Source organism: Schistocerca americana, chromosome X (genome assembly GCF_021461395.2).
Source record: "Schistocerca americana isolate TAMUIC-IGC-003095 chromosome X, iqSchAmer2.1, whole genome shotgun sequence".
NCBI lineage: Eukaryota > Metazoa > Arthropoda > Insecta > Orthoptera > Acrididae > Schistocerca > Schistocerca americana.
The window spans coordinates 663,533,571-663,545,781 of NC_060130.1; the positions used below are offsets into that span (position 1 = coordinate 663,533,571).

The following is a 12,211-nucleotide window of genomic DNA, read 5'->3' on the forward strand; positions in this document are numbered from 1 at the left end:
CTCGTAGGCCACGCTGATTTATACAATAAACTAATATGACCAGTGGACTTGAGTTGTGGCCATAGATTATACTGATTGATACTGGAAGTGGGAACCTATATTGAACCACATTAAACTATCTTACCAGTGACATGAGTACGAAACAAAAATATTTCCATCAGCTAAATAATTACTCATTATATATCGTAAGGTTCGATGTTACAGACGCTAGCTACCTTATATGACTTTGTGTGATATCAGAACTGAAGAATGCATAGCCTGTAAATCAGAGTTTTTGTAGAGAACTTTATCTTAAAATTTGAAATTTTCCCGGCGAATCAACTGTTCAAAAAGATTTCGGGCATGCAGCTGGTCGTCGTAAACTTCATTGCACGATATTTCGGCTGGACAACTGCCAGCCATCTTCAGAAGAGCCGAACGAGAACTGACGAAGACGTTCTCCTCTCCGTCTTGTATAGTGCGCTGGTAGTACTGCCGCGCATGTGTTGCAGCCGCAGAGACAGAAGGTAGACCCAATGCACGTCAACCTGGATCCGTATGCACTGCTATCATGGTATCATGTTCTATTACAATCGAAATATAACGGCATACCAAACCCATTTTCAGCTCTGTTCGAACTCACTCATATCTTTATATGGGAAACTTTCACGTCGATAACGGGCTGTCACGTTTGCACTTGGTTTGACAGTTGTTTTCTGTCTGAGCTTCGAGTAATGCTGACGTTCCCATAGAGGATGCTGATAGAGCTGCGTGTGCTCAGTATCTGCACACTCTAAGTCGTGCTTATCTGGTGGGATGTTCTGGATAGCTCTCGTGTTCAAATTCGTTCGGGACCTTTTTCTGGGATTAAAACCTTCAAGAATTTTATTTATGAGAATGTATAAATCGCAGAGAATTGCGTATGGTATAACCTCCTGCTACTGGAAGAGTGACACTAAGATTTTTACAGTAACTTTTTAAGTGCTTAACACATTGCACTGAACTGCAAACACAGAAATTCAGTCGCTAGCGAGCATCAAGTGTTGCGGTTAGAGAAATCAAAGGACTTATTTGGTCAGAAACTGAGCCATTTTACTTCTGACAGGTAGAGAATTTCTGCCACTTGGAACAAATAAAGAACTGGAAAAGGTTACGATCTTGGATTTACTGCAGAAACTTTGTGTTTCGTGTTGAAATAAAATATAAAGATTAGCATGCGTGAGTACCAGTTAAAACAGTGATACTGAACAAAATTGTTTCTTTAACACGTCTAATATAGTGGTAAACAATACGACAACACCTGAAACTATGGTACGCTGTACAAGGCATGGCTCATAAAATAGCTGATAGCGTTCTGTAAGGCAGAATAATAGGGGAAAAACCTTTGAAGATAAGACATATAGTGCTGAAACATGTATGGCTTCAAGAAAACCAAATGAGTTGTGTCTTGCATAAGGCGGAAAGTTTCTCCAATTATAGAAGATTATCTGAGGACCATGTCTTCTGCTAATAATTTATCCGGTTCAAAGAGCCACGGAAGACACTCTGCCATGTATCCGTACGCAAGTAAAACAGCACTGTAATTAAATTCTCCACAGTAAGCGAGATAAGAAAAGAATCATCACCTTGAAGTCAGATACGTAGCTACAAACATCTGTGACCTGTCTGATAAAAATTAGTCGTTGTGTGGTAAAAGATACGCCCTGTTAGCCTTAATGAAGGGAATGTGCCATATAAGTTACCCTCAGGCTACAATTTTACGCAGTCCAAGCTGAAAATTACACCAGATTCCTCTTAAGTGGCTTTATCCGAAAAAGAATCCCGCACAAATAAACCTAACGCCATAAATGTCAGTGTAAGTAATTTGTAAGGAGTACGGACAAACCTGAAATTCACTTCCAATTTGTGACGACTACCACATCGAGCTGTGCAGGAATGCGTACGACTCTTGCGGCAAAATATCTACAGCCTGCGTCTGTGTCACTACAAATTGCTGTCCCAACCTCTTCCAGTGTTGCTGGATTCTCGCTATTGTGTAACAATATCTACATATATAAAAGGAAACAAGATATACATGTCTTAAAAGTGCTCGATTTACAGTCAGTGCCGACATCATTGCAAATCAGTTCAGCTCAAACAGCATTTAGTAATGTTTTTGTGCTTGTTTTTCAGCATTACACTTGTACAATTATCAAACGAAACGTTAACTATTTTCTTAACGCGTATATATGGCGAATAAGCTAGAAGCAGTAGTTAAATAAATCTTGAGCTCAAACTGGCTGACGGATTTGTGGTATCGTGTTACACTTAGATGCTCAATTATGTAAATGAATTCTTGAAATAATTCTTATTAACTTTATTTGAGAATATTTTTGACACAACGTATTCGTAATATCGACTTGACTTTCAAATTGTGATAGTTTCCTATGATAAACACGTATGCTGGAACGTAATGGTACACAGTATTTCCTATACGGCTTAAAAATGCCGTTGATTGATTTTATGATTCGATAACAGACATGATTGCTCCGTATTTATACAATGTTGAAGACAGGTTTAAATAATGGAAATAACAGTATGATTAGGAATTAATTTCTTCTGGACCACTAAACACGTCAGTTTATCATGTGCGTAATCAGAACTTGTTCCATGTTGGACAGACTATCTAGCTGTTCCCGACGAAACGACAGGATTGTTGTTTAGCGCCTCCATTTTCTTCTCGTCACTCCTTGTGATTATGGCTCACGACGTTCACGTCTGTTGTTCCTCAAATCGGTCTAGAACTGGGGAACAGTAGAGTGAAATGTGCATTGCAACTTTAGTTGGTACAAAACATCTGCACAGAAGTAAGAGAAATCAGTGAAGCTGAAGTCCAGTTTTACAGTCGTGTTGCGCACTTTGGAAAAAAAAAAAAAAAAAAGAAAATATACTGAAGAATCAGTTGCAGATTAAAACCGGTGTTGCGACGTCAAGCGCAATAATTTTAAAGTTCAGTGAGCACCAATTCCTGGCCGATAATCTCATTTAGATACCAATACTACAATAATAACATGATAAACATTCGTAAGCTTGTTAATACGTGCTTGACTGATTCGGTAAAAGCGGGTAATTTGAATTGTATATCCTGCTTAAGAAGCTTGTAGCTTCATAAACTTCGCGGCAATTTTCACAGCAGATTGCGCGCCAAATGCTTGTCATCAGTACGATATATTGTGAGCCACCACGACCGTTACGTGACGCAAAACGCTGTGACCTTAATACCTGCTTCGGCTCAACCTACGTCTTATTCCACGTTATATACAGAGATGGATGGGATCTAGATCAAGGTGCGGTCTGTGTACGGCTCACGTCGCCTCCATGTGAACAAGTTACAGCAAAGGTACACCACTCTTACATTAGCTGGTCTAACGTACTTCGGCTGTGGTATTTGCATTGAGTACGACCCAGAACGATCTTGAAGTATAAATTGATTGTACTTCGCTGTAACTGAAATAACATCACTGGTAATTACACATTAGTCGCCTGAGATTTATCTTCGAGCGAGAGAGTGGGTATTTACGCAAGTGTGTCCTAGTTCACAGTGAAACACGTATGTTCCTAATTTATTGCTGCGCATGTAGTGCGGCATATATAACTCACGGACCCCCGTAGTGCAGAAATCTAGCAGCCAGCTGCTGATGCCGAAGCATCTTCTTGACTGAAAATAATATTTCGTTGTTTTCTCTGAAATTTACTATGTTCTGATGTGAAATGAAAGGCGATGCATTGAAGGAGAACTGAGCTTGAACTCCTACCATACGAGACTACCTAAAACCACGAACTGAAGTTTTGCACCATTATTACTTGCTTGGAGAAGTAAACCAGTGAATTTAAGGCCCTTCCTTCCGGTACTTCCAGTCTTGGGATGTTGATGATACAGTTTATTGTTTTGGAGTTTCACACTATTCAGAGCAGAATATAGGTTTTATTTTATTTACGGTCCACATTAGCATCTACACACAATGGAGAATCATCGTAACTTCATAATTGCACAAGGGAGAGAATGGAATGAGAATCATTGGGAGATCCCCATTGTGTGTTTACTTGTTGCGTATCAGTAACTGTAGTGCAAAACGAGTTTTCGACCATGACATGACTGTAAGTAACAAGTTATTAGTGAATGCTAATTTTTCCAACACAATTCTCCGAGTCATATAAGACGTTGCAATCTTTCTCCACGTCGTTTTAAGATATTTGGTAGAATATTCCTTGGATAATAAAAGAAACATGCCATCTTTGATAGCAAGTCAACGGATCTATCTGCATATAAGTGGAACTGGGCCCACTGTGTTTACGGTGTGTCATGTCGGTAAGGAGTAAGCAAGGTGATATGTACGATCTAACAAGCTGCTGTGTGATCTCCTCAGCTAAAATTTCGGGTCTCGTCAGCTGTCATCATCTTCTTCTTTATTTTTGCCCCTGGAGTAGAGAAACTGAGGTCTTTCTACTGAGAAGCCGACTTGATTTGCTGACTTTGAACCACCGCCTGTCAGAATGATGCCCACCGATTTTTATCAGTTCCATTCTAGACGACCGCCGCTCCAGGTTCTGAGGGATTCGGGCAGAATGTTATTGCACTGTGCCTGGCAACGTGCATCTCAGAAATGGCGAAGCTAGCCAGCTGTTCGCATGCTACTCTGGTGAGTATTCCTGGGAAGTGGTCGATAGACGATAAAACAAAGAGTAAGCAACGAGGTGTTGGATGTACACACCTAATCACAGCAAGTGAAAGACGGAGGCTTACCAGCTCTGTAATGAGGGACAGGCAGAATTGTCGCCAGAGTACAGTGCTGTCGCAGGCGCCAGTATTTCGAAGGACACGGTTCAGAGCACATTGCAAAATATGTGGCACCGCAGCGGACGTCCCCGAAGCGTTACCGTGTTGACCCAACGTCACCGTCAATCACGATTGCGGTGGTCTCGGGATCATCGAGAAGCGTGAATCAATGAAAACGTGTCACCTTGTCAGACGAGTCGTGTTACACTAGATCGATGGTCCTTTCCAAATACGCCGTCATCCATCCAAAAGGCTGCTTGATACATCCACCGGCCGCGGTGGCCGAGTGGTTCTAGGCGCTTCAGTCTGGAACCGCGTGACTGCTACGGTCGCGGGTTCGAATCCTGCCTCGGGCCTGGATGTGTGTGCTGTCTTTAGGTTGGTTGGGTTTAAGTAGTTCTAAGGTCTAGGGGACTGATGACCTCAGATGTTAAGTCCCACAGTGCTCAGGGCCATTTGAGCCATTTGATACATCCACCGCCACCGGCCTACAGACGCCAGCCGATGGGAGCAGTATTATGTTAGGGGCTGGGGGTGACATACGCCTGGGTTTCCACGGGACCAGTGGTAGTAGTGGAAGGCACTATGACAACTGTGGATTACCTGAACGTTACTGTGGGCCACGTGAATCACTTTATACTTGATGTCTTCCCTGACGGCAATGGCATCTTCCATCAGGATAACGGCCAGTGGTAAAACGCCAGAATCGAGCTTCAGTGGTCTGAGCATGATAGTGAACTGACTTTGCTGTCTTGGCCACCAAATTCGCCGGATCTGGACCCAAATGAACGCATCTAAGACGGTATCGGGTGCCAGCTCCGCGCCGACAAACCACCGGATCGTAATTTACGGGAATTTCGTGATCTGTGCTTAGATATATGGCGCCACATTCTTCCGGAGACGTACCAAAGACATTTTCAATACACATTACGCACAATGACTGCTGTATTGTGTACCAAATGGTTCAAATGGCTCTGAGCACTATGCGACTTAACTTCTGAGGTCATCAGTCGCCTAGAACTTAGAACTAATTAAACCTAACTAAGCTAAGGACATCACACACATCCATGCCCGAGGCAGGATACGAACCTGCGACCGTAGCGGTCGCTGGGTTCCAGACTGCAGCGCCTAGAACCGCACGGGCAAAGGTGGATCAATACGCTATTAAGCACATGGCCATAATGCTCGGCAGTGTATGTCTTACACACAGCGTATGCGTCTTTCCAGTGCAGTAACGAAAAAGCGTGATTTTATAACGTGAGAAATAGCGTCAGATATCAGAAAATGCTCCAGATTAAACAATGCATGAAGCATACCGACAATTTGTTGAAGAGAGGTAGCTTATGACAGTCAACACGACATCGTTGTTTAACCGCCCAAAATATCGGTAAATGTGTGAGGAAGTTCTGCTAAAATCGTCAAATCTATTTCAGTGTTGTAGGAAGATTTTGCCTTTTCCTGATGTTTTTCTCTGACAAAATCCTTTGTTCAGATTGCCGATATCTACTCAAATTAATCTGTTATTCATTATATTGCTTACGAAATGAGCCTAATGTATCTGTAAGAGAGGTATTTCGGAGGTGCAAGCGGTTTTTTTAAAATAGTCTCACCGAAGAAATATAACAGTTTTGTGTTTAAAGCTGAGAGGGTGCGGCACATCAACAGGAAAGCGGAATTAAAGCTGTGAGGACGGCCCTGAGTCGTGCTTGGGTAGCTCAGTCGGTAGAGAATTTGCCCGAGCAAAGGTCCCGAGTTCGAGTCTCGGTCCGGCACACAGTTTTAATCTGCCAGGAAGTTTCAGGAAAGCTAAAGTTTAACTTTTCATTGGCAAAGGTTTATCACCACTTGAGTTGGCAGAGGATGGGAAGGGAATTGACAAAGGCATTTTTTAACGAACAATTAATCCCCACCCTCCACCCCCCACCCCATTTAATGAGTTTAGAGTATCTTTATACGTCATTTTTGCTCCGTTATTTAGAAATTTATATGGCATGAAAACACATCAACGACACGTTTCGAGGACAGGCACTTACACTTCCTGGTGCATGCAGTTGCTTCCTATACAGCTTCCCATGGTCGATTCTAAAGGGTGTGATACTTGTTCCACCATTTTGTTTTATAATATGAGGTAAACCACGGAAAACATAAATAATGGTATCGAACAGAAGTTGAAACTCCACTACGCCACAGCATGAATCCGGCGCTATAACAACGACGCCATCTCGCTTGCCGATCTCTTTAAAACGGGAAAATTACGTAGTTTTAGAGGCATTTGGGTAAATAATGCCTGACATTGTTCAAAAAGTTATGCTGCTTCTTGCCTAGAAAAATGAAAAGAAACTTGATTTACGATAAGTAGACTCCACTTTAAATTCACCTGCTTACAATTTGAGGATACAGCACCTTCTCAGAGACTGCGGACAGACTAATGAATTTTAACAGAATTGGTTGGTTCTGGGCAAATGAAATTATGCTGGAAGAGAGAAGGTAAACAGTACGCGGAGAGCGGAGAGCACACAGACAATAAAGGAGAGAATGCTTCGAACTCCCCACAGAGGAGCAAATGAAACATTGTTTTTGATGATGGGCAACCGGTGCACTGTAACAGATACAGTCTGCAGGGCGCCAAGCTGCAAAGATAAAGTTTATTTGTAGCTATGCAAATCAAAGCTCTTGTTATGTATTTGGGTACGCATAACCTTCAATCTTTAACAAGCACTGGTCATTCTGCTGTTTTCCATAACTAGAACAACGCAGTGACGGCGTACATGTAATGTAGGTACTAGCAAACAGTAAGAGGAGATTGGTTATTTCGTAAGGCACGCGGCAGGGGCTGTTGTAATTACCACGGTGGATACGGTAACAAATGCGTGTACAGGGAGTACACGACGCGGAACAGCGGGCGGCGTGGCTGAGATGAATTGCGAGAGCCTCGCAAAGCGGGCCGTTCGCATATTGCCGACTTCGTTATTTCCAATCATGCGTTGTTACAGCGTGTTTTGTTCTTGTTGTGACACGCATTATGAATATTCAGTATCTCGAACGAAACCCCGTGGTTCCTGATTACATTATCCCGCTTTTAGCGTTTGCATTTCAAATCCGCTTTTGGGCGGTTCAGGAGTGACATGATGGCGATGTTTAGAGAAGCAATCCCCCGTGGCCTCGCTGCCACCTCGTCTGTACAAAACGGCTCCAGATTAGCGGACTCCGACTGCAAATCCTTCTCCGGAATATCAGAGGGTTTTCACACCACTAAGCAAACACATAGCAAAATCCCGTCATTAAGTATTCGTTGCTAATTGCATTTAATAGCACTAATAAAGTTCTTCTGTCACAGTCTTTCTAATGTTACGGCTACATGAAGCGTTTCGCTGACATAAAGGAATAACCGTTTTTCAATGAAAGAAAGTTCGTGATACATTCCAGAAGCTCTTCATCACTCATTATAAATAATAACACGTAATTATTTACCTGAAAAACAGTTTGTGCCTGAATGATAACTTTTTGCTGTACTGGATGACAGCCAGTTGCAACCGGAATAACAGTTGTTGCATTACGTTCAGACACGTCCATAGGAGACATCTCATCATGGCTCTGAGCACTATGGGACTCAACTTCTGAGGTCATTAGTCCCCTAGAACTTAGAACTAGTTAAACCTAAGGACATCACAAACATCCATGCCCGAGGCGGGATTCGAACCTGCGACCGTAGCGGTCTTGCGGTTCCAGACTGCAGCGCCTTTAACTGCACGGCCACTTCGGCCGGCATCTCATCATGTTTTACTAGAATTTACTGAGATTTATTTGCCCACGTCAACTCAACTCACATATTTTGTGGTTAAATTTGAATCGCCCGATAAATTGCAGGTATCAACAGCAAATTCTGGTACCAGTGTCAAGATCGTTGTTTCCGGGGAGGGCAATCATAAACTAACGTACATACAGATATTATATGAATGAAACAAGATACATTTCCGCGTGATGCATTGTCTCCTGACATGTGAAGGATTTCAGAAAACAAATGATACATGTTGTCTCACAATAACAAAAATGGCTCTGAGCACTATGGGACTCAACTGCTGAGGTCATTAGTCCCCTAGAACGTAGAACTAGTTAAACCTAACTAACCTAAGGACATCACAAACATCCATGCCCGAGGCAGGATTCGAACCTGCGACCGTAGCGGTCTTGCGGTTCCAGACTGCAGCGCCTTTAACCGCACGGCCACTTCGGCCGGCTCTCACAATAACACCATCGCGCAACAAGTGTAGCGCATTTTCAGAAAAGAGGCTTCTTGCAGACATCGTTCTGCCATCATACGAATAAGAGGGATCATCACATTGCGCAATTGAAACGACACTGCAACTGGAAATGTACATCAAAGTTGAAGCAGGCAGGACAGTATAATTCTTGTGGACAAAACCTCTACATTACACACAGCTTCACCGTGAAATCCTGGCAGTGTATAGGCCAAATGCAGTGTCGCAGCCGCAGTGATCTGGAGCCAACAATTAGCCGAAGCCCGCACAGCTGTGTGTGGTGCTGATGGTGAAGGAAGGAAGGTCTTGCACCATGTGATTTCCATCTTTTCGGCCAGTTGAAAGAACGTAAGTGGGGAAGGAAAATTTTCAACGATGAAGACGTTCATATAGCGGTTCTCGAATGATTCCTTGACCAACAAGCCGATTTCTGTTGTCCAGGAACTGAGCTATGATAGGACGTCCCGACCGTTATTTACAGAGACTTGGCGGCTACAATGAAAAATGTCATAGGCCTAAATCTGTGTCACTTTGAACTTTAGTGCAGCATTCTATAAAAGTTAGTTGGCCTGTCATAATAACGGGCATGTTACTTTCTGAATTCTCTTCATACACATTAAATCTTTCTTGATTTGGGACACAGTAACGACATTTTTGCTCCCATATAACTTCATAATTTTCCGGCAAAAGCAAGTTGATGCTAACTTGTACAGAAGACTGCGTCGGTCCTTTATCAGATTGCTGTTGAATCGTAGTAATAATGTGACAAAACGCTCTAGAATGTGATGTACGAGGGCGTGCTGAAAAGTAATTCCCCTGCATTGTTTATGTGAAAACTCTTAAAGCTTTTTAAGTAAAACTAACGTCATTAACATTCTACATGTTTATTTTTCACGTCTACGTATTTTAAATGTCAGCATAGTCATCCTGGCGATGATCACATATCTTTCAACGGGAGACCAGTCTTTTGATAGCGTCACTGTGGAATGTTTGACTTTTTTGACGAAGTCACAACGTCACCTTCACTTGCACCGCTTCATCACTATCAAAGTGAAGTTCTCGAAGGTGTTCTTTAAGTTTTGGTAACAGATGAAAATCGGCTGGGGCTAAGTCGGACTGTATGGAGGATAATAGATGACAGTGAACCCGAGGTGTCCGTTTATTGGAAATGTCGCAACGCTCGTGTGTAGTCTGGCTTTGTCATGCTAAAGTATAGGGTGCGTCGTGAGTGGACGAACTCTCCGAATTTGTAAGTAGATTGCAGCAGGCTATTTCTCACGAAACGACGTGGTTATGTTACACTCCCCATGTTACGCGCTACAATTCTGAGCCCTGCCGTGGCTCTCCGTCTCTCTGGCTCTGTCTCTGAGCACTATGGGACTTAACATCCATGGTCATCAGTCCCCTAGAACTTAGAAATACTTAAACCTAACTAACCTATGGACATCACACAACACCCAGTCATCACGAAGCAGAGAAAATCCCTGACCTCGCCGGGAATCGAACCCGGGAACCCGGGCGCGGGAAACGAGAACGCTACCGCACGACCACGAGCTGCGGACCTCTGCCGTGGCAGAGGGCTGCAAACATGTAGACACGGAGAATAAAAATGTAGAATGTTAATAATATCTTTTTTTAAAAAATGAAAAAAAGCGGCAACGGCCTTGCCGCAGTGAATACACCGGTTCCTGTGAGATCACCGAAGTTAAGCGCTGTCGGGCGTGGCCGGCACTTGGATGGGTGACCATCCAGGCCGCCATGTACTGTTGCCATTTTTCGGCGTGCACTCAGCCTCGTGATGCCAATTGAGGAGCAACTTGACCGAATAGTAGCGGCTTCGGTCAAGTATACCATCCTAACGACCGGGAGAGTGGTGTGCTGACCCCATGCCCCTCCTATCCGCATCCTCCTCTGAGGATGACACGGCGGTCGGATGGTCCCGACGGGCCACTTGTGGCCTGTAGACGGAGTAGCATTTTTTTTTAATTAAAAAAAGCTGTAAGAAATTTTCATATCAAATATTCGGAGGCGTTATTTTTCAGCACACTCTCGTACTACCTCCCAGCAAGTTACTCTTTGAGAATAATCGGCTAACCGTTAATGGATATCTACGTAGCGTGATTCGTTTCTTCAACTGTAAACTTAAGCTACAGATGTGGAGCCATTGTCTATTTGTAGACGAGGGATGAGATTTACGGTCACGAGGCCAGCTCACAACAGACGCTTTCTAGACGTCTGTGTCGTCTAGAGAAGCCGCTGTCCCGAGAGGACTTGCCTGCTGGCTCAGCTAGCAACGGGAGCGATTTGGGGCGAGAAGGCACGCGAGAGAAAGGTGCCGACTCGAGAAGCGACGAGCGGGAAGCGCTCCGTGATTTATGGCAGTGTTGCCCGTGGAGCGGAAATCGGTTGAGCAGGCGGGCCCGTTTTAGTTGAGCGATGGCCGTCCGGGCCGCGGACGTAATTGGTGTGGGAGCGGGTATCAGCGTTACACGCGACAATGCCGGTTTTCTCCGCCGCAGTAAACGTCAGAGCGGCGGACGGGTCGCTCGTAAAGACGCGGACGCGCCGCAGACACGCGATATGCTCACCGCCCAGCGCCCCCTCCCCCCCCCCCCCCCTTTTCCCTTGCATTCACGTCCCGACCGATCGAGATGTGCCCGCCCGATTGCCGTCGCCACTTTTGTCGACGACACCCACCTTTAACAGTTTGACAGCCCTTACGTTCGCACGCATCATTCATCTTCTCGCGGACGGGACCCATCTGCCTGCACAGCAGAGACTACGGGCTGGTGAACAACTGATTCAGAAATAACTGTCGTGTTGGCGTGGTACCGTTACTGTGTTACTGTCACATCGGCGGATGAAATAGTTTTCAGTGACACGGGGGCGACTGTGACGCAACCGTAACGAAGTGTCATGTTTTTTCTGCAGACAGAAAAGTTGTCCGGTAGTAGCGACGATTTTTATGGACTGTTCATTTGCTTAAACCGTTGTTTGCTGTCTTATTGATTCCTCATGGGATTATTTGTAGAAAGTATTTCAAGACAACTTACTCCCGGGGGGTACATACCATAGTAACAACTTCCACAACCGTGTGCCCATATCGCCTGTACAAAAAGTTCGGAGACTGATTTGATTTTCTGGCGTATCAACGACG

At 44.1% G+C, this 12,211-nt stretch overlaps 1 protein-coding gene and 1 pseudogene across 1 annotated transcript in view; both read left to right on the plus strand.

Moving 5' to 3' along the window:
• The window catches only part of LOC124556236, a gene marked incomplete at its 3' end in the record, with an annotated part of 825,860 nt that overhangs the window by 613,897 nt on the left and 199,752 nt on the right, over positions 1–12,211 (plus strand). The gene's annotated exons all lie outside the window — the stretch shown is intronic.
• On the plus strand, positions 10,709–10,826 carry LOC124557420 (annotated as a pseudogene).